The sequence below is a fragment of the Balearica regulorum genome, chromosome 13, assembly GCF_011004875.1.
Source record: "Balearica regulorum gibbericeps isolate bBalReg1 chromosome 13, bBalReg1.pri, whole genome shotgun sequence".
Classification (NCBI taxonomy): domain Eukaryota; kingdom Metazoa; phylum Chordata; class Aves; order Gruiformes; family Gruidae; genus Balearica; species Balearica regulorum.
This window is the reverse complement of record NC_046196.1, coordinates 8,397,596-8,425,490: the sequence shown is the minus strand read 5'-3', so window position 1 is coordinate 8,425,490 and position 27,895 is coordinate 8,397,596. Positions and strand designations below refer to the sequence as shown.

Below are 27,895 nucleotides of genomic sequence, written 5' to 3'. Positions count from 1 at the left end.
AGTCTTCCTTTTATTTATTATGTATAGAAGCTTTTCTTATTGCCTAGCTTTTTCTTTTATTGAAAGAATTTTAACCTTATGTCTGTGTTATACTGAGCTTTGGTGGCATATGGTGTGGTTAGAAATGGTGTTCCAAATAAACAGCTGTTTCAAAGAAACAAGCTTATACTTTCAACATAACAGTGGCAGCACTAATGCTCTGTAGCTGGTAGAGATCTCAGCAAAGTTTTTGTAGGAACATTGTGTGTGTTCACATGCATGCATATAATGCAGTGGAAATTTAAGAAAAATCTTGTACAAAACAACAACAGCATAGATTATTAACATAATGCTGGTAAGATTAAATTATTTAGTTACATGTCAGAAAATCACAGAACACGGACAACTATCTTGTGAAGGACCTTGTAGGTATTTCCTGTGTAATGTCTTTTGTGTTCAGCCTGAGTGCCAGATGTCTATCTCTGCAAGCATGAGGGTAGTCAGTAAAATCACCTTCTTGTGCATGACAGATCTGATTCTTTTACTGGATTTATTTTTTAACATAAAATTTTATGTTGCTCACTTCATCACAAAAAAGAGAGTTGAAGCACACAGGTATACAATAAATCCTTGTGCTCCCTCGTGAATGGAATCATAGGTCTCAACATCCCAGATAACCTTTCATTCTTATCCTCTGCTTTTTGTGTCCAGCCTGAATTTGTGTGTGCTTACTTCCATGAGCTAGCAGCAGTCATGGAAAATCCCAGTGATGACTACTGCACAGCTGCAATGTACTTTCTATTCTAACATTTTGCTGCGAGGCTTGGTGCTTACACGTGTACTTACTATGCTTAGGACAGCAAGGTAAAAGGCTGAGAAAAAGTTTTACCAAGTACTAAAAAGTTCAAGTGCAGAGACGCTCACCCATCCCAATGATAAGGGATGTTTCATACCAGTAAAAAGAGAAAATGTTCCAAAGCATGTAAAGGAAAAAAGAAAAACAACTTTAAGTTGAAAACTCTTTTCAGTTATTAGAAATCTGGGTTGTGGTCGCTATGTATTGAGAATTAAAGGCAGTGTAGAGGGAGTTAAAGAGGAGGTGCTGCATTGTACCAGTGTACAATATAAAGATACACTGGAAGCTATAATGAGGTACTGGAGCTCCAATAACAGGGGATAAACTGCAAAGTAGAATATTAACTTCCAGGGATTTGGATAGAATCAGACTGAGTGAATGATGAGGCATTTAAGTAACAAGTGAATGTTTAATGTTCAAGCAAAGTCCTGTGAGTTTATATTCAATAAAACATCTAGTTAAATTTGATCTCTCCCTGTTTAAAAAAGGAGGAATAGGGGTGTAAGGAAAAAAAAAAACCCAAAAGCACCAAACACCAGACAAGCAAAGCAGCAAAAGTTCTTTCTGTAGGTGTGAAGAAAAATAACCATGCTCATAGGATTCTGTATCTGTAACGTCCTACTTGTGAGAGTAAACATAAAATTGCAGCTGGATCTCACAGGGTTTTTTTGCACAGCAGCTAAACATATTCATATTCATTTGAAGATTTAAAAAAAAAAAAAGGCAGCTTTGTTGAGCTGTTAGCTGTGCATTCCTAGGTTAACTCTTTTTAGATTGTTAATTTGTACTGGCTTAACTCCTCCCGTGGATTTTCTTGGGCTGTGGTACATCACAGTAGACCACAGGGCTTCCTTTGGAGCCACTTTACCATCTTAATTAAATCTGTGGTTAGGCTTATTTAGCTATTATTTGCCTCTTAGAATAAAACATTTGAGAGTTTGGTGTCTGCTCTTGAGGGTACTAAAAGTAACTGCTTTAATTAAACAAAAAACGAAGTCAGTTCTGTGATTTGAAGTGCTAACGTTATTACCAACTTCACCAGTAACTATTTTTTTAAATAGAGAGGCCTAACTGCTACAGTAAATGCTTAGCTCTAAATTGTAAATTTTTATAAAGGAGACCTATTCAGTGGGTGTTCTCTATGTTTTAGGGTAAAGGTTGCTAAGTTTTAAAAAATGTAAAAAATTTTGTGATTTTTTTTTTTTAATTGAAGTTGATTTTTGCTTTTAAAGAAAATGGGTCTTATTTGTTTTCTTACATGTTTTTTTCTTTTTCGTTTTTTTTCCCCACGTCTTGGAGTTTCCATTTCAGCAAAATAATGTTTTTACTACACTAACACTGTATGCTATTTTCATGTCTGTTGAAAATTTTCTGAAGAATTTCACAAAACCTTCATCTCTTAAAACTCTTATAAACTGATTATTTGAGAAACATTTCACAGATATGCCTAGAGGCTCAACTGTATGCACACTAGGTGATAGTCTGTGCTGTGAACAGCTTGCAGTTGGAATAATGTTTTTTTTATGAAAACAACAAAGAAGTCCATATTCTTAAAGAGGAGAAAACATACTAATGTTTATTTGGTTTAAGGGATAAGAAACATGCTATGCAGTTACTGAAAATAGCTGCTTATTCATAAAGTTACGATCCTAGAAGATCACTGAAAACTTATGTAGTACTTTGCATCACTAGTATGTGATTTATCTTGTTCTTTTACTTCTCTTAAGTTTTAAGTGATAAAGTAGTTTTGTGTTTGTGTAGAGAACTGGAATTTATTTATGGTGAACACAATGTTTAATCAGAATTGTAGACTGAAGTAAAGCTGTGAAAACCTGAAAGAATGACTGTAACATTGATAAAGGCAATAAAGGAAGATAAAAAGATTGACAAAATGGTAGATGGGAAACTAAGAGCAAGATGCCTATAATATATCAAAGACTAATAAGGTCTACAATAGCCACTTCAAGAGATAGAGCAGAAAATGCAGATTAAGAAATGTTTAAATACAGCATTTAAAGATGCAAATCATACTGAACATAAGCTACTGTTGCTACCTGTGTGTATACTTGTTTAGTTTAAAAGCACATGATAGACTAGGATTAACGAGTGGGGCCAAGAGTAGAGTAATACACTGCATTCCTGGAAGACAAAGGTTTACCAGTGCAGTCTTGGATGTGCCTGCCATGGCTTAGGGTCCCTGGAAGCATACTAATAAGGGCCTGTGGCTAATGGGGGAGGCAGGCCTTGAAAAAGGGTACTACTGGTTTTCATTTCTCAAGGAATTTAGCAAAATATGAGAGGTTAGAATCCCTGTTCTGCTTCCCCCCCCACGCTTTCTGGTGCTAACCTGTTGGCCTGTAGGTGGTTTTGCAGTCCTTATTTTCTGGCTTTTATCAGAAATTTCACACTCAATAGGAGATATTTTAGTGACAGAAATAAATAATGGTAACTGTTCTAATTTTCATAAATTGGTATTTTCTGAAGAATAATTCTATTGTCAAAATTCTGCTGGTACCCTAAGTACATGCATAGGTAGGAGATCACTACATCACTTGAACCCCCTTGAAGATTTCCTTGAAGAGGGGACTATTTCTTCTTCTCAAGAAAACAGCACCTTGGGAGGACCTGACGGGATGCTTGGTCCTCAAAAAGGGCTTTCTGCAAAGGACTCCCTGTCACTTTTCAATGCATTGAGACTTGATTTGCATAAGCAACGAGAGTAAATAAGTTCTAGAGATTGAAGAAGCACTGCAGGTAAATATTTTAGCCAGTAAGAATAAAATTGAGAAATAAAACCAAATATTTCTTTGTACACTTGGTACTGTTTATAAATCCAGAGTTTTCCATGGGTTGCCAGCTGTTTAATTTATGATGTTAGCTCTTGACGTTTTTCTGATAAGTATGAAAGATAAATATATCACATTTTTGCTTTGTAACTGCAATTGCATTTTCAGCATAGGAGACACTGAAATAATAGATTGCTTAGCAAAGTAAATATATGAAAATGGTGTTTAAGATTTCAGTGTAAGCAGTAATTAGAGTACCGCTTGTCAGTTTTAGAGCATTGTGAAATATTATGGCATATTGTGACTTTATTTTTACAGAATCTGTTACATACCTGTCACGTTAATTCAACTAGAAAGCATTCTTTATGACAATTCATATAATATCATAAAGGCAACCAGTCATGTTTGTTACTGAATCATTCTATGTCTCAATGTTGAAATTAAATTGGAAAAGAAAAAGACAGTGCAGGAAGATTAAACTCAGCATAAAATGCATTTTAAAGGAACCAGATCTTATTTTGCCATTCCTCTTGCAGTCATAAAATTCTTAAAATGTGAACTTAAATTAGATATATCCGCAGGAATTAATATTTTGTCTAGTGTTGACAGAAGCGATCACATAAACTGCAACAAAATACCCAAGGCTGATGAATAAAATGTAAAACTTTTATTATTGTTCAGTTCTTACAAGGCAATATGGATTTTTACTTTTATTCAGTAACTCTGACATTCTATTTTTTTCTTTATTGGTGCACGTTTACTATTGACCAAACCGCACTCTTAAATGTTCCCTTATAACGAATCCTAAGCTTTTTATGTAACTAGCTTTAACCTTTTTCCTAAGCAAATGGATGGACCCCTGCAACTTCTCTGTTGAAAATGATCTAACAGTTTTAAACCCTAACTTTACTTACTGCCCTTGTGAACTGCAGGATGCATGTATGAGATGGAATGACCCTTTATTTCTTAGTTTGATCAACTTTGGCATCTTGAAAGTGTGGATTTTGGTAGTTGGTGGGGTGTTGGTTGTTTTGGGTTTTTTTCTGATGATAGCTTTCGTAGGCACTACTTGGAAGGAGTCCAGTTTTGTGTGTGATTGGTGTCTCAGGTTTCTCTCTTGATACTAAATATGATTGGGTCTTTTCTGTGAATTTATTTCTTTTCTGTTTTCATAATTTACGCTACAGTTATTGTTAGCAGTCTTGTACGTTTCTCAAATAGCACCAGATGTCAGCTCAAGCACTTTTACTTGTGCATAGATCTAGGTAGTCTTATCTCCTAGGGCAGGTACAAAAAAAGGTCTTATAACATGTCTGTAAACTGAATGTTTTTAAAAGTGGGTTTGCAATCTCTTATACTGCTTTAAATAAGTTTGAACTATATTTGACTTTGCTCATTTCTAACAATATATTGGAGTTGAATTACCTGGAGTTACATACAGCTGGTGCTGTATGTACTGGATGGTTATTTCACTGTAAATATGAGATGTAATTACTTCTGTTTAGTGAAGCATCCCTCTACTGATTTGTTTTATTAACATGGCACAGAATTGTGATAGTCAATATCATTAAATATTTTTATCCTTCTTGGATAAAAGTAACAAGAGTAGTTATTAATTGAACAAATAAAAAGGTTTTACAAAACATTGTTATATAAATTTCTGTATATTTGGTCTAGTTTTATTCCTCTCTGAAATGGTGAAGATTTTTCCAATAATGTTTACCACTGGCTGAAGAGTTCTATGTGCCAGTTTGTGTTGGGTTTCCATGGCAAGGTTTTGGTAGCTGGGGGGCTACAGGGGTGGCTTCTGTGAGAAGCTGCTAGAAGCTTCCCCTGTGTCTGATAGAGCCAATGCCAGCCGGCTCCAAGACGGACCCGCCGCTGGCCAAGGCCAAGCCAATCAGCGCCTCTGTGATAACATATTTAAGAAAGAGAAAAACAGTTAGCGCTTTTGCAGCCAGAGAGAGGAGTGAGAAGATGTCAGAAACTCTGCAGACACCAAGGTCAGTGCAGAAGAAGGGTTAGGAGGTGCTCCAGGCGCCAGAGCAGAGATCTCCCTCCTGTATCTCTCCAGCCTGTGGTGAAGACCATGGTGAAGCAGGCTGTCCCACTGCAGCCCATGGAGGGAGGATGAGGGGGTGGAGAGATTCCCCCTGTAGCCCGTGGAGGACCCCACGCCGGAGCAGGTGGAGACACCTGAAGGAGGCTGTGGCCCCGTGGGAAGCCCGCGCTGGAGCAAGCTCCTGGCAGGACCTGTGGATCTGTGGAGAGAGGAGCCCACGCCAGAGCAGGTTTGCTGGCAGGACTTGTGACCCCGTGGGGGACCCACGCTGGAGCAGTTTGCTCCTGAAGGTCTGCACCCCGTGGGAGAGACTCACATTGGAGAAGTTCGTGAAGGACTGTAGCCTGTGAGAGGGACTCCATGTTGGAGCAGGGGAGCGATGAGAGGAGTCCTCCCCCTGAGGATGAAGAAGTGGCAGAAACACCGTGTGATGAACTGACCGTAACCCCCACTCCCCGTCCCCCTGTGCCGCTGGGGGGGGCGGAGGTTGAAGCCGGGAGTGAAGTTGAGCCTGGGAAGATGGGAGGGGTGGGGGGAGGTGTTTTTAAGATTTGGTTTTATTTCTCATTCCTCTACTCTGTTTTGCTTAGTAATAAGTTAGATGAATTTCCTCTCTAAGTTCAGTCTGGTTTGCCCGTGATGATAATTGGTGAGTGATCTCTCCCTGTGCTTATCTCGACCCACAAGCTTTTCGTTGCACCTTTTCTCCCCTGTCTAATGAAGGAGGGGAGTGATAGAGCGGCTCTGGTGGGCACCTGGCCCTCAGCCAGGGTCAACCCACCACACAGTTCAAAACAAAAGTTGCTAATACTCATGATAAGATCTACTAAAGGGAGCTATAGATCACCTAAAAGTAGTTTAGTATTCCAGATTACTTTCTTCTTTGATTTCCATCTCAGAAAGAGTTGAGCATGTTGGTGATTCTCAGTTTTACTTCAAGCTTTTACACTTCAATCTTGAAAAGTCAGGCCAATGTTGTCAAATATAGCTGAACTTAGACTTCTAGTCCTTATTCTGTGCCCATTATCAAGGGACATGAGCTTATTTAAATGATGGATTAAGCAACAAGAAAAGCATTTGGGAAATAATGGGGTTTTATTTGCATTTGGTGAATTTTGGTTAATCTCGACAAAGATTATTGAATGGAAATTAAGGTGCACTCTTAGGGCTGAAAGATCATTTACTCTAATTTTGGATATTTTTAAAATTTAAAAAGAATGTTGGAAATTCTCTCTCTTTATCAATGGGGGGAAAAAACCAAACACACATACACACACACACCCCCAACTGAAAAAGTTTAATGTCAGATGCTTAGAAAAAAATAAAAAAGAACCTTTAAACTTAATCTTTTCTGATTACTGGAAAAGCATTGATATTTTCCATGAACTCCTTCTGATTTCATGTAAAATAAGAAATGAAACCAATGAGCTTTTGCTCTGACAAAATGAAAAAAGTGACTCTTACCTGTACAGATCTCTTTCAAAGTCTGGGCTGAAGTGCACTGGGGTATGGTGTGAATAAAATGAAAATTTCATTTATTAGGACATTTTTGCAGGGAGCCTGAAAGCACTTTTGTTCTGAGGATTCAATTCCTTGGCTTTTCATGCACTTAATTCTGAATTCAGGAAATGTAGATTCATACCCGAATGTATACAAATAAACATGCATGTAATCATTCAGCCACTTATGAGCAGTTTATCATTTAATGGATTCCTATTTTTATAGACTATTTTGAATAGTATTCGACTTGCAATAAAACCAGATAAATTTTAAATAGTGTATTAATAGTATATTAATATGAGAGCTTATAATTTGAGGTTTCATGACTAGAAAATGTCAGTGGAATGCCTGTAACATGAGTGAACTTGTTTAATCTTCTAAGACCTGAATTGAATGGCTGCTGCAAATCAGATATACAAATACTGGAGAGGCCAAGCATAAGCAAAGTTGTAGAGAAAACCAGTGATACTATTGCATAGAACTAAGAAATAATATTTCTGTATTCTTAATATTATTCTTTCATCTTCTCATTCTTAATTGCTTTGCAGCAAGTAAGATTTAATGTTTTTGTAAGGTTACGGGGTTTTGGGCTTTGGTTTAGATTTGTATTTACCAAGAAATGTTAGTAGCATTTTGCAGCATTTCATAAAATAAATAGAACTAACAAATCACCGTAGGAAATGAAAATGGCTTTATTAGAAACAAAGGGCATGTAGTTTATTGTGTGTGGGAGGAAAAGTATGTAAAAATCTTTTCTTTATCCTTTTTCTCATTGCTGGGGAGATTATCACAATTATTTTTCTATCACTGGAGGTTTTAAAGACTAAAACATGTGTGAGGACTTTTTTCTTGTCTTAACCCACCAGGACAGACAAGATGACCTCTCAGCCTTTCACCCTTATTTTTTAGCATCTTTAAATGAGTATTAATAACACCTATATATATTGGAATTCTGTGGGGTTCGTGAAATTAGTTTCTTGGTCAGGCGTGTGATCTGAGGTTTACTTTCTGCCAAGTCTTCCAAAATAATCAGCTCACATGATAATTTAAGGCACTTGAGAAACTAGGTCACCTTGCAGAAATCCTGTGATGTCATTGTCCAATGATATTTGTCATTGCCATAGACTACGGGAATGACTGGAGACTGCAAATACCTGGTTGAAATTATTACAGTCCACACCAGGAATTCTTCTGAAAATTTCCACTTTTCTCTTTTGATAGTTGTTGAAGAAAAGCCATTTTAATAAGGCAAAACATTGGTCTTCTGGCAATGCAGAAACTATCGCTGAAGTCTTCTGTCTTTTCAGTCATATCTTTTGAGAAGGATGCTTTGGTCTAGGTTCATCTGTATCTCTTGGCACTGCAGTGTACAGTGCAGACAGCTCCTTTTCAGTCTGTGATAGGTGAAAAGAAACAGTGAGCTGTTTGAAGGTGTCTGTTGATGAGGAAGGGGAAGAAATTCAATGGCACAGATTTTGCTTCATCTTTATTCATATGATATTGTTTATCCAAATTTTGCTTTCATGGTTATGTTAAAAATGTGTCAGTCCTTATTTGTAATAAAAGCCAAGAGAGCTACACCAAGTATACAAGGATGAAGTCTCTGAAGCACAGTGTGCTAAAAATTATAAGCATGCATTTTTGATAGCTTGGGGGTCCTTTGTACCAATAAATTTTCTCTCTAAGGTGACAGTGCAGACAAAGCTTTCTTAAAGAAGAAATGCCCCCATTGTGGTGGTGTAGAAATAAACATGGGGTTTTGTATGCCGGCTTTCCCTTTCCTTCCCGCCACCCCCCCCACACTCTCCATCCCCTTTGGTATTGAGAGTTTCCAGAGGTTGTTTACTATGACTGTTAATTGGTGGAGAGGAACATAGCTAGTGATGTGACTTGGCATACTATATGACTAGAAATAATAGTATTGTAAGTCATTCGTTGGAAGGAAGAAAAAATAACTCTGCATTATAGGTGATACTTCTTCCTCAGTTCTGAAATACAGGATTTAAGCTTGATGGAAAAAACCTGCATTGCAATACTCACTATTTTCAGTACTTGACAGTTTTTATTGTTACCAGGGGTCCCATTTCATGTATTTTATAAATATTTCAAATCAAGATTCTTTAGATGAAGATATTAAGATGCCTTCATTTCACAGCTGAATGTCATTGGTGACAGGTAATTTTCCAATGTTCCAAAGAGGTTTTCTTTCTCTTTGTAACTTTTCTTACTTTTCAGAATTCCTAAATCCTCTCCGATTGCTTTCATAGTTCTGTCTTCCCAGTCAGGTTTCATAAAGAATGTGGCAATGGAAAGCTCCTGAAGTTTGAGTATAAACTGAAATAAAGTGCTTGAATACTTTACTGTGATTTTTTATTATTATTATTTATTTTTCATGTAATCTATTATTCTGTAGTTTATTATGAGTGTTTTTCAATGGAAGATAAATCCTTAATATATTAGGTGAAGCTAGAAAATAAATTCCCTGGTCATAAGAATGTTAAGGCAAAATATCTTAAGGTAAGGTCTCACTGGGTGGAAATCTTGTAGTGAAATATAAACAGGTTCAAAGTAAGATGCTGGAATTTATGTTTTAATTTTCTAGGAGATTTGAATTGGGATAAATGGAATAGTCTGATTTTTCATAAGTTCAGTATGTAATTAGAACAATTTCACGCATCTTTATTTTTGGTTTTCAGGAAGCTCTGATTTTAATGTATAACTAATGGCAGAACATAGGATTATGGTGGATTAATTTGCAACAGCTGTTGTAACAACTTTCTAATAGTTTCCTAAGTATAAAGGTAGGACATGTTTATCTCTTTTTAATTGTGTAAAGTACATATCAACTGCTAATAAATCTATGATGTCTAGCTATGCATGCAAGATCATTTAGATATAAAAGATAAATTATAATTGACTAGCTGTGGGCTGCAAATAATTTTGACCCGCTGTCTACAGAAAATATAATGGTTGTATGTTTGATACTTTTTTCTTCTTTCATATTAGAATACAAATTATGGTAAAAGTTTGACACTATGATTTTCCAGTGTACTTCCTGTATATGTACTATTAGTTAAGAGAATGAAGAACAATGTGTTGAAATTCTGTATTGATGTATGTAAGCAAACAGTTATTCGAGTTGAGAGGTGGGATTATCAGACTTCAAGCTATCATCTGAAAAGATCCTTGGGTCTAGTCAGTCACCAAGTGAAATATTCCTTTCTTAAATTTACAAAGATGCATTTTAAAAAGTTAAATTATTTTGTCCCTACTATTTCTCATAGTGAAAGGTGTTCCAATGGTGTTCCAGACTTTGATAGCTCTAATGGCAGATAACTCTGCTAATTTCCAACTTAAATCTGTAAAGAGGCTGTCAACCCTAATTTGCATTGGTCTTTAAGATAAACAGTTCTTTTAATTTTTTAATTTGCTCCTTCCCTTTCTTCCTCTCTCCCATACAACACGTCAGGGTTCTGCTTGTATCTATTCCGTACCAGAGCTTTAACAGCATCCTCTGCAGATGCACCCGCAGAGCCTTGGGGACCAGACATTTTTACCTGGCATTCTAGTCAGGGAGGGTCTCTCTGAGCCAGTTGTCAGGGTTGGCCCAAGGCAAGAGACGAGAACAGGAGATGTGAGGCTTTAACAGGCAATAGCTCAAATAGGCTGAGCTCTGCCTGCTAGCCAGTTTTATTAGCTGTTCTGGCAGCAACAATAACAATAGAGGCTACCAAAGGCATAATATTTACAGAACATCATCTCCTTTGAATGGCATAACCCTGATGCAATGTGTATGTATCAGTCATTCATTTCCATTTAACCTCTGTGTTCATGCATGAACAAATTAAGGTCATATTCTATTTGCGTATTCTATTTGAAATGTTGTTTTGCCAGTACACCTTTACATAGGATTAATATCAATACCTCTAGTGAATATACATTGCTTTTTGCATTATGACATTATATTTGACATCTGCAAATACAATCTGTAACAATAAGGGTGTATTGCAGGGGTGGCTTCTAATGCATCCATATCCCTATTCTCCACAGTCATTTCTGATTGATGAGATCTTTGGTGTAGTGTTGGTTTTTTCTTCTTGGTTACTAGCTGAATCATCTTGACTTTTATACTTTTGCCTTTTATTCCCTTTCTGTAAGTCTAGTCATTGAGGTAATCCATTTCATTTGGTATATCTCCTTTCTACTCCTTCTTAACAGTGATCTTAACTTTGTTTTAGCCATGCTTGTCTGTTTCTTGTGCCAAGGTAAAACAAAGAAAATAATAAAAAGATTGGTTCCAAGAATACTATTCCCCATTGCTCACCTTCTTGCAGCTGATGTTTTCCTTTCAGAGGACAGTTAAGATTTAATTTGACATTTTCCATCCTAAATAACATTAAAACTTCTGATTTTTCTCATGTTGTCTCATTATTTTTAGCTAAGTGTAAAATAATGCAGTATGTAAGGCATGCAACTTTTAAGTCATAAGTCAGAATAACAGAATCATTATTTCCCTGTTACTTCCATATGCTGTGTGAATGTAGATGTTCACATTTAGAAAAGTTTCTCTTCCTTCCTTTCTGTTTGAAATGTCTCTTGAAAAATGTTAGTGCTACAATTTGAATAAGAATGCAGAAAAACTCAATCAGCTATTTAAGCAACATAATACCCTGAAAGCACTAAAAGTAAAGTTCAAAGAACATTGCAGCCAGTTCATTCACATTGTTTTTGTGCATCCTGAATATGCATTTTTCTTATTTAATTGTCAATGGTGAATATACTATTCACTATAATATTAACAGTGTCAGAATTACATATTCAGACAGGTGATGAAAAAGAGAAGATCCAAGAGGAAATTGAAAATAATGAAAAAAGTTACTGGCTACAGGGCTGTCATGAAAGACAGCTTTGTCTGTCTTCTCAGCCTTTGCCCTGTTTGAAAGGATATAATACAGACTTTTGTTACTCATAGTAGTCAATGCAATTGTTGTCAGCATATATGAAACACTCATGGTGGTAACTATATGATACATTTCCTGCATGAAGCAAAGAGTTTTTGTGTTGCTCATGTGGGTTTGGGTCGTCTAGGAAATACTATGCAGTGTGGTGGCTGTTATGTGTTTTGGGGAGGATTTGGGGGTTATTTTTTTTTCTTTTTTTGGCTGTTTTTTTCAAAGCTCTCTATCAGGTTTGTCATTATCTCATCGCCCCAAAACAAATGTATTGTGTCTTTCCAAAAATGCAACTTCAGCATTTACACAAACTTAATTCTTTTAACATAAAACGTATATTGTACTTTTGAGATCTGTAATTGTGGAAAACTTTCAGAATGGCTGTTTAAATGCACAAATTTTGTGCAAACTTCCCATTGCTGGAAACAATTGTCTAGTACCTAACAAAGCTATGTTTGTCTGCCTGTTCTCTGTAATTGATTGAAGTGTAGGTTATAGAATAAATGTTAGCCAGCGACCCAGTTGATACAGTGTGATTGCAAATTTGGTATCAATGGCAAGTAGCTTTTCCTCATCTTGAGTAGACTATTTGGTAACCTCAACTTCTAGCTTTTGATTTGACTATGGGAGAACACTTAAAACACTCCTGATGCAGTAAAGAGGCAAAAGGTTCTGCAAGAATTTTTTCCTTCAGTCACATTTTGTGAGGCTTAGGTTTCAAAATCAACTACCTTGTAGAACTGAAAACTGATCAATTTGTTCATTCCCTTCTAAAAATTTTTTTTTGGTTGCTTGATAACTCTAGTGGTTTACGATGTAAATATAATTAGCTTTTTACTAAATGAACAAAGCTAGCATTGACCCTTGATACAGCATTGTAATTTCAGATTATATTTTCAAGTTCATGGCAACCTCTATTCATCACTATTGCAATTGACTTCCCCTCTAGTCATATTATTAATGTGGTTTTCTACTTAAATGTCCCACAGTAACCTTCTATTAATTAATAGATGAACATGAAATTTTATTCTGCATTTTCAGGACTTGGACCTCTTGCTGTCTCTCACATATCTTTATGAAAATCCCTTAAAGCTAGTAGAGGATGTGTGTGTGATGGGTGTGTTTGGAGTTTGTTTTGTTTTAATTTTATCCTGACAGTACTTAAACTTCAATACATACTTCTAGCTTTGCAATGCAGATCATTATATAAGTATAAAGTTATTTAAATGCATATGCTCAATGCTGATCCTCTCCCTGAAAATTTTCAGTTATTCCAGAATTAAAGATTTGCTGACTGAAATCAAGTTAATTTTGTCAATACTGAAGTGGCTAATGTAATTGCTTATTTTCCGCGTGTACTCTCGCAAGATTTAAAGAGAGATCTATGCTTAAGCACTAAAACAAATAAAATGTAACAATGAAGAATTGCGTTATTGAAAGCGTCAAGTGATATAGCGTGTACGTCATGGGGGTTATGAGAGTATGATGAATGGGCTATACAGTGACTGAATTGTTTCCTCATGTCAAGTAGAGAATCTGCGCCAAGCAGTCCTAATGTGAGATGGAAAATCTATAGCCTGACATCTTAGTAATTCTGTTCTCTAATGAATAACAAACTTGCTTCCAAAGGCAAGTTGGGGCTTGATAAACAAAATTTAAAATGTTTAGATGGAATTTAAATCAGAGAAAATCCAGCCAATTTTCCCTTCTCCATACCTGAAAAAAACCAACCAGATATCTTTCCTGAGAGACTCTATCATTTTGTAGGAGTTCTGATGATGAATGTAGATAATATATTGATAGTTATGCCTGCTTATGAGGAACATTGTCACTGGCTTTGGAGAAATTTAGAGAATTAATGGGAGAAAGAACAAAAATCATTCAAACCAATGACTAAATGAAGACCCACGTTTTAAAAAATGTCTGTGACTTTTGGTCTTAAGAACTGGATCCCCAGGCTTTAATTTGCTCACAACAAGAGTATTTGAGGACCTGTGACTTTCGTTGACTTCATATGGTGATGTGGATCTTAAAATGTCTGAATTTGGGAGATTTATGCATGTAATAAGCTCATAAGGTGTTGTAGGATTTTTTTTTCCCCAGGAGATTTGATTGTGTAGTTATACAAGCAGAGCTAACTTAAATAAAAAAAAAAAAAAAAAAAAAAAAAGCAGACACATTCACAGAATAAAAATTCACTCCTGTATAAATCTTGTGAAAGGTTTTAAAATCAGGGAAGTTACTCAGATGCATTCTATATCGCTAGTTATGGGGAGAGTCTGCTGGCTCGGTGTTTCATATTTCACTGCAGAAATGTACTATTTCTTGATGTGAGAAAATGATGCAGAATCACATCAGTTGTTGTAAAAGTACTGTGTTTGTGCAGTTTATAAAACATTTAACAGACTTTTTTGTCCAAAGTAGAGATTTGAAATTTCTGCATCTGATAGAGACAGTTGCTCTGTTTAAAAAGACTTTTATTTACATCAGTCTAGAGAAATAGCACCAAACACAACTGTATCCAGTGCAGGTGGTGTTTGTCACCCCCCACCCCATTTGCATATAGTGTTTCACCAACAAACACAGGCTGATAAATGGGAAGTTCTACGAGTGCTGATGTCTAGCAAGTCTTCGTAGATGATTCAAAATATGAAGAAATAGTAATGAAGAAGCTAAATCACCCAGTAATCCTGAGATGAGTGCTACAAAATTAATATTAGATTTCTGAGGGAATCTTACTAACTTTGAAAGAAAGCTTCTTTTGCTAGATTTCAATCTTGCAGAAGTTTGTAATTCTAAAAGCCCAAGATTTTGTGTCTGATTGTCCTCAAGACATTATTTTTAGGCAAAGAACATTTTCCTTGGGAGTCTCCAAAGCACCTCACTATTTATTCAAGGTCATTTTATGTGACCAGGCTGGGAGGGATTGTACTCACAAAGTTTCGTTGGAAACTCTGAGTGTCTGGAAGCTTCTGATAGCTCATCTGTTGGGAAAATAGGATTATGTCCTCATTAGCTATATATGTATGCCAACCAAAACATTTAATACTTCTGAATCTTTAAAAGTTTTTTATCAGCACACATTTGGTAGACATCAGAATGTAGAAGAATGTTGTGGAAAAGGGGAAAGAACAAAAAAAAAAAAAAAAAGAGGTGGGTGAGAAAAAAACAGTTAAGAAAATTATAATAAATTACAGGAATTTCTAAAGCCATGTAGTTTCTTTTGACAAGAAGAACTTTAAGGTATTCCCTTTTTTTTTCTTTTTTTTCTTTTTTTTTGTTTTAATTTCTGCTTCAATTAATATAATAAGGCCTTACACTTTAATTTACAACAGCTAGCTAAAACTCCCTGGGAGGTACTCTAGTGGTAATTAGTTATATGAGAAAATGCAGCAAAGTCCAAGTAACTGGCAGATTCATAAACACATCACACATACAGTGTTGTTAAATTTTTAGGGGTTTTTCTTAGAGAAATATGTACATTATGCAGTGTGAAATGATGCACACGAACACATACCAAAGGGGTGTATAGGGGGGGAAAAGTTTAGCTCACATGTTTTCTCTTAATACCCTTTACTAAGGAATGATATTTTACCTATGAGTGAAAATGCTGGATGTTATCTCATCACTCATTTGTAAAACATTATCTGAAACTTTGGCCAGAAAAACTGAGTTTTGCTTCTTCCCCTGTTTTTAAAAGACAATGCACCAGCAATTCTGTGGCTGAGCTGACATCTAGGCAGGCAGAGCTTGGTGTCTGTTTTGCAGTGCTACATGTAAAAAGGGGAATCCATCCTGCATTTGAATTGTCAAACCAGGAATGGGGCCTTCCTGCAAGCTGTGAGGAAGAAATGATATTTAATTAAAAAGTGCAAGGGTTAGGAGAGAGTGAGGAAATTAATCTGTTTTTCAAAATTTAATAAATTATTACAGGTTTATATTTTGAGAAATATGGCCTTTAGGCCTTTAGTCTTTGAGTGTTGGCCTTTTCACCATATAAACATTGTATATTTAAGCCTACTTTTCCTGCCTTACAATATAGTTCATCGCAGTATAATATAACTGCATATTATTCTTCTTATACAAAGTCATATTAAACTCAATGGTGCATGTATCTTTCACTTCAATGTGACTTTGTGTAGTAAAATTGTATATAGTGAGAGGAATTCTTAGTGAAGTAGCTGCCAAGACTTCTCAAAGAACAACTAAAAGACTGAGAAAATGAAAAATTATGTTTGCACGTAATTTACAAAATAGTCACAACTATAGAATTTTTTTATGAAGCACCCACAATTATACAACATACTTTTTTCCTTTTTTTTTTTTAAATAAAGTGTCACTAATAAATAGTTTACGCCGGGGCTTGATATTAGTGGCAAACTCTACAAAGGAGAGAATTGAGACAGCAATAGATGCTTTTCTTGTAGGATGAAGTTAAGAAAGAAAGAACAGGGCTTGTAGGTAAATGAGTCCAAAAGGAAAACAAGAAAACATTCTTCAATGGTAATTCTTAACAAAGTTTATCTTTAAAAAGAAAAACAGATAAACTTGAACTAAATTCAGTGCTCTAAATCATCTCAGTAAGCATCCATTGGCTGTATATGAAGTCTCAGGTGAATTCACTCAGGTGAAGTTTTAAGATGTTATTTTTCATATTTCAAAACTCTAAACATAAAACATTTTAGGACAAAGAAAGAGGATTTCTTTCACTCTTCTTTTTTTGGTGAAGAGCTGAGACCATGAGGTGTATTACTGATGTATGCAGCTTTAGGTGCTGCTACCTTTGTATCTATAGAATACTTCCAAATTTCATTCACCTTGGTTGAAAAGGCCTAAATCTGATTATTTGGTTCAGGCCACATTACAATATTTCTCTACATTGAGAAATCATAAGTAAATAGTAAGTTTGAAGGAAGAGACTGGGTGTTTAAAATGACTGTAGTTGGGGTGCATTTTTAAGATGAACTGTAACTCTTGAATTTTCTATGAATTCAAAATAGGTAGACTAATCCCATGAAATTAATGTGTTATTTTCAGTGTCTGGCTGTCAGAATCATGTTCTGCACAAACCACAATGACAATTATAGTTCGTATCTCTCACTTGAACCTGAAACTTGAGACCTGAAGCTATAAATACAGTTTTACAGAAGCCAGATCCTCAGTTCAATCCATTCCCTCAGTCCCATTTCCTGTGGAATCTCTTCTCTATCCAAAGAGCCCGTATAGTGAATGAAATTCAGTGGACTCATTTTTCAAACTTAAACTAATATGAGACTTCTATGGAGAAAAATATAAGGAACTTCTTGTGCCTGTTCTGCAGTGATAGATCTATGAAGTTAAGAAAAGAGATGTGATTCTAGCCTAATGTGAAAATGGAAACAACAGTCTGGTTTTTGGATCATACCACAGAATATATAAACAGCTTTACATTCATGGGTAATGGCTTTTGTTATGAGATTTTTTTGATACTGAGATAAGTTACTAGTTTTTTAGCATACTAAGTTAAGGATTCATGTCATGTAATAGACAACTAATCATAGTTGGTTGAGGCAGAGTTCTGACATTTTAATGTTTATCCATTACAGGAAGGTTACAATGAATGAGGTATCAATTCTATTCAAGAGCAAAGAAACATCCTGAACATACTTCTTTCAATTTTTTTGTGGAAAATATATTTTTTTCTCAAAGATGCAACTACATATTGTTCCTCCCTTTTTTACTAAAAGCGACTAGCCTGCTACACAGAGCCTAGACAACTGACTTGTTTGTCTCCGCTAGCAGGTAGTTAGGGGTTGTTTTAATCAGTGACACCCAAGTAATATGGAAGTCTCACGTGGTATGCCATCCATCACAAAAAGGCATAACATCTATTCTGATTGTGGCTACTATGTGAGAGAAGGCATGCTTGATAGCCTTCTTTTTTTGTAAGGCCGAGTGACTACATGTCTGATCTTCAGTTTCCTCTCTCCTACGCAGTGCAGTAAATGTAAGACGTGCTAAAACATGTGCCATGTTATTCGTAGTCATGTTAAATTCTGTAAACCCATATAAAGACAATGAGAGAGGTTTTCAAGATTGAGGCTTGTAGAAATTATGGGATAGCGGAGTGACCATACAAATGGTGTTATTAAGTAAACAAAAAAATCTGTAGGAAATTAATCTGTCCCATGATGGAATGCATCCTCTCATTTTTCACCATTATTTTCCAATATCGAATTTGGTTCAGTTATTCCATTGTAAACTTGAAATAATATAATTGTTGTTAATGATGGTATTCACATATAACTAGAGAAGAATTTGGATTAGGACTTTGAAGAGCAAACCTTAATGGTACGCATATAGTATATGAACTACTAATAAAAGTAGATCTTGCTAAAAGGCTTTTGTAAAGAAGATTTCATCCCAGCACTTTTTCAATATTAATAAGTAATGAAATTACTTCTATCAATTCAGTGTGCTAAATGGAATTGATTACCACACTACTCATGTTGGTAGACACACACAGAGCATTACATAGATCAGATTTTGAAAGCTAAGCAAATGCAACATTAAAAATTGTAATTTTTCTTTCCACTGAAATCAGAACATTTAAGGCTCGGAATAAAACCTTAATTTTGGGCATTCTAGTTCAAAGTATTTAATAGAATAGACTTGTACTTTGTAAAATGAGTAGTCCAAAGTTGTTTCACACATAATTGTATTGTTCTATCTCACAAATCATATGTGTGAGGTTTCCTCAGGCATTCTTTGTTCTGAATGCAGTTTGGTAAAATTAATGGAAATAAACATATTATCTAATACCAACATTCAGTTGTCACCTTCCCATGCAATTTCATAGCATGCAATCCTTTTCAAAATTACATCAGCAGCACTGAAATTCAGTTCTCGTGTGTAACCAGTTGCAATTTGTGCCCTATTACTAACAGTGTCGGTTAGATAACTATTATGAAGGTGAGAGAAACTTTGAAATGCAATAAAAGAAAAATCACTTGTGTTCTAACTACAGGAAAAATAATTTTAGTCAACCCTTTCTGCCCATGCTTGACCAGCCATACTTTAGGGAGTCTTACCAGTTTGCAAGGAAGAAATTTCAGTGAGAGAAGGTTGGTTATAGGCAGCTGCATCCTGTTCATTTTACTGCTTTCAGGACAAGCATAACTGTCAGTGTTCTTTATAGTTTGCACATTCTCTGGATGGTTTCATCTCCCCTTCCAAATCCTGTCCTAGTTTGCTTTGTTGCCATTTTTATTTTATATATATGTACATAGTTATACTGTACACTAGCTTGTACAGTTTAATACCTTGCATCTTCAAAGAGTGTTTTCCTAGGTCTCTTCCCATATATGTTACTTGTCTAGACCTTTGTTTCTAATTTCAGATCTCATTGTCTTGCTTGCTGACTGAATGCCCTCTGTTCAGATGCTACCAGTGCTGTAACCACATAACTTGATGAAACTGTGCTCCCGATACCACCAATACATATGTTAACCTCTATCTTTTCTGCATCTCTAATTTGTTGTATTTTTATTTCCTTCTACTTATTGAACTCTTGCAGTCCATACTACCAGTTTGAATCTGCTGGGCTCTTTCAGAACTATTTTAATACATACTGTTTTTTTGTGAACCATATTGGTATTAAACTTTCAGTTCTGTTTGGAAGTCTTGATTATGTTCACAGTATGCCGAGCCAATAGTTTTCCCCTCTTCTTCACCTTCACTGCTAGTCTCTTAAGATGATAAACAGAGCAGGAATATTCCTTAGTTTGTAAAATGCTGTTATAATTATATGTAAACCAAAATTGAGGCAGAAAATAATGATCATAATTTTATAAAACAAACTATACTACACATGAATTAAACATGATGTTACCATGCTACTGTTTGACTTCAGTGAGTTGAACTTACGCTTTTTATATAGGAATCAGTGCTCTGTGTTCTGACATAGGAAGTTAATTGTAAAATCTACGATACAATCATGGTAGGAAATTCTAAATAACTTACTCAATTCAAACTCAAATTCAAACTACAGGAGAGATTGAGGCAGTAGAAGATTGAAATTTTGCCAAGGCACTTGTTCTAACATTAGAGAGTCACAAAACTTAGGTATAAACTTGTTGAGTATGTCAAGGGTTTGGGATTTTCCTTGGAAGTCAAGCACCCAAAATTGAGCAAGCTTTATGGATCAAACACATTTTGAGAACTCAGCATGAAGAGTGTCTGTAGCAGAAAATTCCTATACAAAAAATACATATTCTGATGTTATAAGGATATTGATATAGAACATTATGAGACAGAAACTGGTAAAAGTAGTCAGACCACAGAAGGAATTTGGTAGTAGGTCTGGATTTGCTGAATGTGTGACAGAGGAACATAACACAGTGATCTGTTAAGCCTTTACATTCAGTATTTTTTGTGTATGTGTCAAACTGGTGCCTAGTTTGACCCTTGACATACCTGTGAATTATAAAATACCTTAATATTCTGAATCCATGTACAATCACATACATGCTTTGGTAATCTATATTTATATGAACCTGTCATTTCCTGAATGATAAACTGTTACTTATGTACCTACTGTTCTTTAAATTTAAAGTATTTACTCAAGCTATATTAAGAAAATTGCTATCTGAAATATCTATATGGAGCACCTGGCATGAGTGCGTAAATTACTTAATATGTGACTTAACATCTGATTTAAATAGTCTCTTCTGTAACAATCTGCGCATCACAAACTTATTCCACATAGAAAATGCAAAACTGACAAGATAATGCACTTGCCATAAGTTTAGCAAAACTATGCCAGGGAATCTGTGTAAAGCACTCTGAAATGTTGGTAGGCCTATTTCTTGGAAGAACAGCAGATGACAAAATCTCACTCATTTAAAGCAATAGTGTTCACTGTAGTATATTCTTATTTGTATGATGACCAGTGTACTGTGAGATTTTTGGCCATCAGAGGGTTTTCCAGATACTACTACTGCAGTACTACTAATATCAGTAGTAACTGATGTATTGACTATTTGGTTAAGTAGCACTGCCTTTGAGAAAAAAGAATCTTTATGAATTATTCATGTAAACAATTGGTGATATTTAGAATAGCATCTATATTCAGTATAATTTTAATGATTTACCTCAATTGTATTTATTACAATGTAGGAAAATTACAACAATATTTTCCATATAGATTAAATTTATATTTTATATGAATATTTATTTTTGAGTAGTTTGGAATATAAGAATGAAAGCTAGAACAAAAATTGGACCAAATGCTTTAAGTTGTTTTTTTTTTTTAAATCACTTGTAAACAGGGGACACTTGTACTTTATTATTCTGTTTTAATTGTATACTTGGCCAATATACATGTTGAGCTTTTGACTTAAGAATCCTTTTTAGTAAGATCAGTAGCTGCAGCACAGCACTGCTCCCAACCCCAAGCAAGTGCTGTCATTTCTAGAGATAAAAGAAGTCATCTTGTTTTCAGAATGGAGGGATAGTACATGAATTAGTATAATTGTATGCAATATATGTAAATTATATTTAAAATGAAATGACACCTCATATACATATAATCATGATACATATATTTAGATGTGATATATAAGTATTCCGTCTATTTTGTTTAGCTGATGTCTGATTCACAGTACAATTAGGCAATTGGAGTTATCCAGTGATTCCTTGGAAACAAAATTTATGCACAGTTTATTATCTTCTGCAACTTGAAAATCACTATAGGCATAAATAATTTAGGCTGGTTCTCCCATGTAGTGCATCCATGTTATATCAGAAACAGATTTGTTCTCTTAGTTTGCTATGCTCACTGCCCAGGAAGGCCCTTCTGCTTGGTTGCTAAGTCAACACAAATCAAACATAATCATACAAGTTTGTCCTTTATGTTTCATTGCACACGCTTCATCCTATTACCCAATGTCCTTTTGTTGGTGCTGGGAGCTCTTTATCTTGGCAACTAAGGTATTTTTTTTGTTTTGTACTTGATATTAAAGTCCAAACTAATCACAATGATGCACAGATTTAAGGTCATTCTAGCTTTTAAATGCTAATTGTTCTGCCAACAGTTCTCATTTACAAGGATTTTTAAAGGCCACAGGCACATTCTATAGGATTCAATAGTCGGACATTTTCTGAAACCAATTAAGAAATATAACTAGTCTTAAAAAGGAAGCTGAATGCATATTGTCCTAGGCTGCTTCTTTCACTGTAAGCAGATTTATTTAAAAGCCATTTTAATGAAGTTGTGAAGATTTGGAATATATTTAAGGTTGTACTTTTTTGCCTAAATGAATAGTTTTATTTAGCAGGAGAAACCACAGAAACTGTGATTTCCTTTTTTTTTTTCCCCTCCTCACCTTTACCTCTTACTGAAGGAGGTACAAAATAATGAAATCTGTCTTGAGGGATTTATTATTTTTTTGTTTTATTTAATATGTTTATTAGACATCTAAAAATGGAGTTTATAAAGTTGGGGGGGGTTAATGTAGATTTCAAAGTACCTTCAAGATTCAGAAGCAGAGTATATGCATGAAGGTTTTTCTGACTGTGAACACGCAGGATATGATTATTTGTCCTTGGAGATAAAATGTGGTACCTGTTTGGCTGATGTTCAATCAAGGCTCCTTGGAGTTTTATGGAAGTCTGCAAATGACTGTCAGGACCACAATTTTCATGTGATTTTCTATATGTGCTTTTTTTGTTGTTCTGAAGGGCATAAGCAGATATTTAAAAGAGCGTATTAGGGATATACTCATAAAGATACTAACATAAAAACTGGGAGTAGAAAAGGACCACCTTAGTGAGTCCATTTCTGCAGCAAAAAGCTATTGGATTACCACTAAATTATTTATAGATATATTTTCATTTATTGAATGTCAAAAGCATACTCCCTTTGTTAATGATAAACAGAACTATAAGTACAGCAGTAGTATTTTCATAGCAAAGCTGTTAATGCAAAGAATAAGTCTAAAGTCAGAACTGAAAGGACAGAGAACAGTCTTCTCAACTTGCAAGAGTAGGTCTTATACTTACGCTTCCATGCATTTGGAAGAAGTGGACAAATAGTTGACTACCTGGACACTGTGACCAAGACTGTGTAGTGATGATTTAGTTGAGTTCATCTGAACTGGATGTCAAAATTATGCTGGTTCTTGAACCGCTAAGTACCTTCAGGGTACTTCGCTTCCCCTGCTACTTAAGTCACAAACCTTGAGGTCAGATCCAGTTTCAAAAATGGATGCATTTTGCAGGTGTGGGGAAGAGAGAGAAAGAGAAACTACCTGTGCCTGGGTCTTCTAGCAATGCTGGGTATTACAAAACAGAAAAGGAACATCCTGATCCTGTGAATAAATTGTCCTCTGAGATTTCATGGTTATAGAGAAGCTTATTTCAGTTCCCAGCATGGAGAGAGGGAGTGGGAGCGGGAGCAAACAGCAGTGGTTAGAGGAAGCTGTCAATGTTCTTTTCTCCTACTGCATGTTGTTACTCATTTATCTTTTGCTGTGTATATATGTGATTGTTGGGTCCAGCTGCCGTACTACCTAAGGGCATCTGTAAAATGGGTTAATATTTGTTTAGCAACACAGTCTGAATTGTGAACCCTTTTCATTAAAGTATATTTAGTAGTAGTAATCTCTGTCATGCTGCTGTGGATTGTATTAAAGCTCCTTCCTCTGCCTCAGTGTGCACCCAGCTCAGAAGAGAAATACAGCACGCTGAACAGCAAATGTAGTGTATGAGAAAGATGAGTGCATTGCAGGCAGAAGTCCAAGAACAGTTTGGAGAAAAGTGCATAAATGAGCTGGGCAACAACATGTTGCTTGCCAGGTGGAATGCAACCAGAGAGACTTGTGAAAGAAGAGGGAAATACATTGAAACAAACAAGGTGGGATGAATGACCTGTGCAGTAATATGAGGAGGAATTGCTTTTTGCTGTTAAATATGTTAGCTTTTAGTTTGTTTTTCAAATTTTCATAAATTAAATTACAGTTGTCTAGACTCTGTCAGTTTACTAAAATGTTTAACTAATACACAGAATTCTTCAAAGTTTTAGGAAGTTTATTGCAAATGTACTTCTTCCTTTTCATTCTTCCCTTACAAAACTGCACAGAGTTCCCTTAGGTGCTTGCAAGACGAACGTAAGTACATTCTGATATTCAGTAGCGATATTTTCTTCTGTTATGTTGTCATGCTGAATGTGATTCTGTAATGCACACTATGCTATTGCTGTATAGATACTACTCTTCTGTAATCAGTGTGTTATCATAGTCCTTTTTAGTGTAATATAGTTAGAAGCTCGAACTGTGTAAGTGTTAAGTAGAACTGGTGAGAAAATGAAGTTCGTCACTATAATAAAATGTTAAGCTTTAGGTATGTGGTAAAGCAGTGATCCTTTTGGTGCTGTAGTTTAAAACCAGATAACAGTGTGGAGACTGAATGGATTTGGATACCAAAACATTTTAATCACAGATATATGCAATTTTACTAATGACATGACTTCACTTTCCCATAGGATGAATAGTATAATCTGCCTAGAAGTTGGGCAGGTTAGCATAGTAGTTCCCTGTTCTGTGGCAGAGATGATACAATGCAGGAGAGAAGTTGGGTGGGTTAGTGTGGTGGGTCCAGCTGTGCTATGTGTAGTCCTGGCTCAGTTATGGGCTCCTCTGGGTAGTTCTCTACTTCCTGACTACCCAAAAGGTTGAAGAGGTGGTCACAGATCCTGGTGCAGGTTCGTGGGTTTCCCCTAGCAGAGTTGTTCAGGTAGGGGTATTAAAGAGATGGTCCCGGCTCCTGGTAGTCATTCCATCCATGTGATATGTCATCATGGGTTGTGGACACCTCCCTGCTCTCCCCACCCCAGCCCCCACATCATTTTACTATTCTTGCTGCCTTAAGTGTCCCTGGTTTATAGAATTGCATAATGAATACCTCATTAGTCATTAGTCTGTTCAAACTCTGATGTCATTTTCTGAATTGCTGTTGCTCTCAATGTTCTTGTTCTGGACACCTCTGGTCATGTTTGTACTTCTTTACAATTAACAGGTAGCTTGTATAGTTTATCTACCTTCTTGAGCACACCAAAACTATCTTCTTGTCTGGGGCAGGTGATTTTGTCCACTTCCGCAGCAAAAACTTGTATGAAGTTCACAGGCTTATCCTAACATTTATACTGCAACCTCAGAATCAGTTGAGTTACAGATTTGAACATGTTCCTGGGTCTCATGAGCGCACATGCCTGGCCGCATGTGGCCTTTGCTTTTCTCCCCCTGCCCCACCCCCCCCTTTTTTTTTGTCACCCTGTCCTCCCCCATGTTACCTGCTTTATGCACCCACCGATCCAGAAGATTTAGTCACAACCGAATAACCGAATATATAGGCTGGAACTGACATGGAACTTTTACAAATCCTGTAACAATTTCTTTCCATTTTCTGTCTGCAGTGTAAAGGTATTTACTTCTGATGTGACGTAGTGCGTTCCTGGCCATTCTAAAATCTTTTCATAGAAGCAGACTAAAGTGTTTGCACTGGCTTTGTTTCATCCTGTTCCAAATCTGGTTAGAATGTATTAATGGAGACTGTAGCTTAGGCTGACTTGAGTGCTGCAGAGTGCAGAAGCTGTATTGGTTCTGCTGTGTCATAGCCGAAATCCACGGTATAGATCAAATAGATGTTAAGGCCTTATTCTTCATGGTTTTGCAGTACATTATCCTTTTATAGCTATGCAAGTGAGTATAGTGCTGACAAGTCAAGAATAACAGTGTTACTCCTCTCAGGTACAAATGACTCCAAAAGGTTGAAGGTCACTAGAGAGTAAGACCCTCTATGAATAGCAAAGGAGTTGTATTTTCTGCTAACTTTGACTCATGACTTAGAAGTTAATGAAACCATTCGAGTTGAGTACTTTAATCTCACAAATTGGTTTTCACAGCCTTGTGGCCACTTTTTGTTTTATAATAAAGCATAACAAAAAATATCTGTGAAGACTTACAAAATTAAACTAAGGGAAATATGTGCAATTTTGAGCTCATTAGGAGCAATTCATGTTTTCATCTGTCTCATTAGAGATGTTTTCATGAACTAGGAAAGTACTTTTGTAGGACTGTAATGACTAACCACAACATACTTCAGATACTACTATATACATAATGCTTGAGATCAATTACTCTTACTCTTTAGGTGTTAGGGTTTCAAGCTTTTTTAAAAAATGTAAATAATCAGAAATCTATAGTTATATTTTATTACTTTTGAAATCTAATATAATGTCTGAGAAAACCCTGGAGAAAAAAACTGTGGTCTTTCCTTTCTTTGCATGACACTGCTGTCCATAGAATCAGAATCATTTAGGTTGGAAGACACCTTTAAGATCATCAAGTCCAACTGTTAACCTAGCACTGCCAAGTCCACCACTAAACCATGTCCCTAAGCGCCACATCTAAAAGTCTTTTAAATACTTCTAGGGGTGGTGCCTCAACCACTACCCTGGGCAGCCTGCTCCAATGCTTGTTAACCCTTTCGGTGACGAAATTTTTCCTAATATCCAACCTAAACATCCCCTGGTGCAACTTGAGGCCATTTCCTCTTGTCCTATCACTTCTTACTTGGGAGAAAAGACCAACACCCACCTGGCTACAACCTCCTTTCAGGTGGTAGTTGTAGAGAGTGATAAGATTTCCCTTCAGCCTCTTCTTCTCCAGGCTAAACAACCCCAGTTCCCTCAGCTGCTCCTCATAAGACCTGTTCTCTAGACCCTTCACCAACTTCATTGCTCTTCTTTGATCGCACTCCAGCACCTCAATGTCTTTCTTGTAGCTAGAGGCCCAAAACTGAACACAGTACTCAATGTGTGGCCTCACCAGTGCTGAGTACAGGGGGACAATCCCTTCCCTGCTCCTGCTGGCTACACTATTTCTGTTACAAGCCAGGATGCTGCTGGCCTTCTTGGTCTTGTGGGCATGCTGCTGGCTCATATTCAGCGAGCTGTCAACCAACATCTCCAAGTCCTTTCCTGCTGGGCAGTTTTCCAGCCACTCTTCCCCATGTCTGTAGCATTGCATGAGGTTGTTGTGACCCAAGTGCAGGACCCAGCACTGAGCCTTGTTGAACCTCATACAATTAGCCTTGGCCCATCAATGCAGCCTGTCCAGATCCCTCTGTGGAGCCTTCCTACTCTCAAGCAGATCAACACTCCTGCCCAACTTGGTGTCATCTGCCAACTTACTAAGGGTGCACTCAATCCCCTTGTCCCGATCATTCACAAATATATTAAATAGAATTGGCCCCAATACTGAGCCCTGGGGAACGCCACTTGTGACCGACCACCAACTGAATTCTACTCCATTCACCACAACTCTTCGGGCCTGGCCATCCAGGCAGTGTTTTTACCCAGCAAAGAGTACACCTGTTCAAGCCATGAGCAGCCACTTTCTCCAGGAGAATGGTACAGTAAACGGTGTCAAAGGGTTTACTAAAGTCCAGGTGGACAACGTCCACAGCCTTTCCCTCATCCACTAAGCGGGCCACCTTGTCTTAGAAGGAGATCAGGTTAGTCAAGCAGGACCTGCCTTTCATAAACCCATGCTAACTGGGCCTGATCACCTGGTTGTCCTGTACGTGCCGCACGATGGCACTCAAGATAATCTGCTCCATAACCTTCACTGGCACTGAGGTTAGATTGACAGGCCTGCAGTTCCCTGGAACATCCTTCTGGCCCTTCCTGTAGATGGGCATCACATTTGCTAACCTCCAGTCA

The 27,895-nt window shown here is 36.5% G+C and overlaps 1 long non-coding RNA gene across 1 annotated transcript in view; it reads left to right on the top strand.

Annotated features, from left to right (window-relative positions):
- The window catches only part of LOC142603720 (uncharacterized), a 120,431-nt gene that overhangs the window by 43,327 nt on the left and 49,209 nt on the right, over window positions 1–27,895 (top strand). The window contains exon 3 of the long non-coding RNA XR_012837608.1: window positions 9,880–9,984. This is a non-coding gene — a long non-coding RNA (uncharacterized LOC142603720). The remainder of the gene's footprint in view (window positions 1–9,879; window positions 9,985–27,895) is intronic.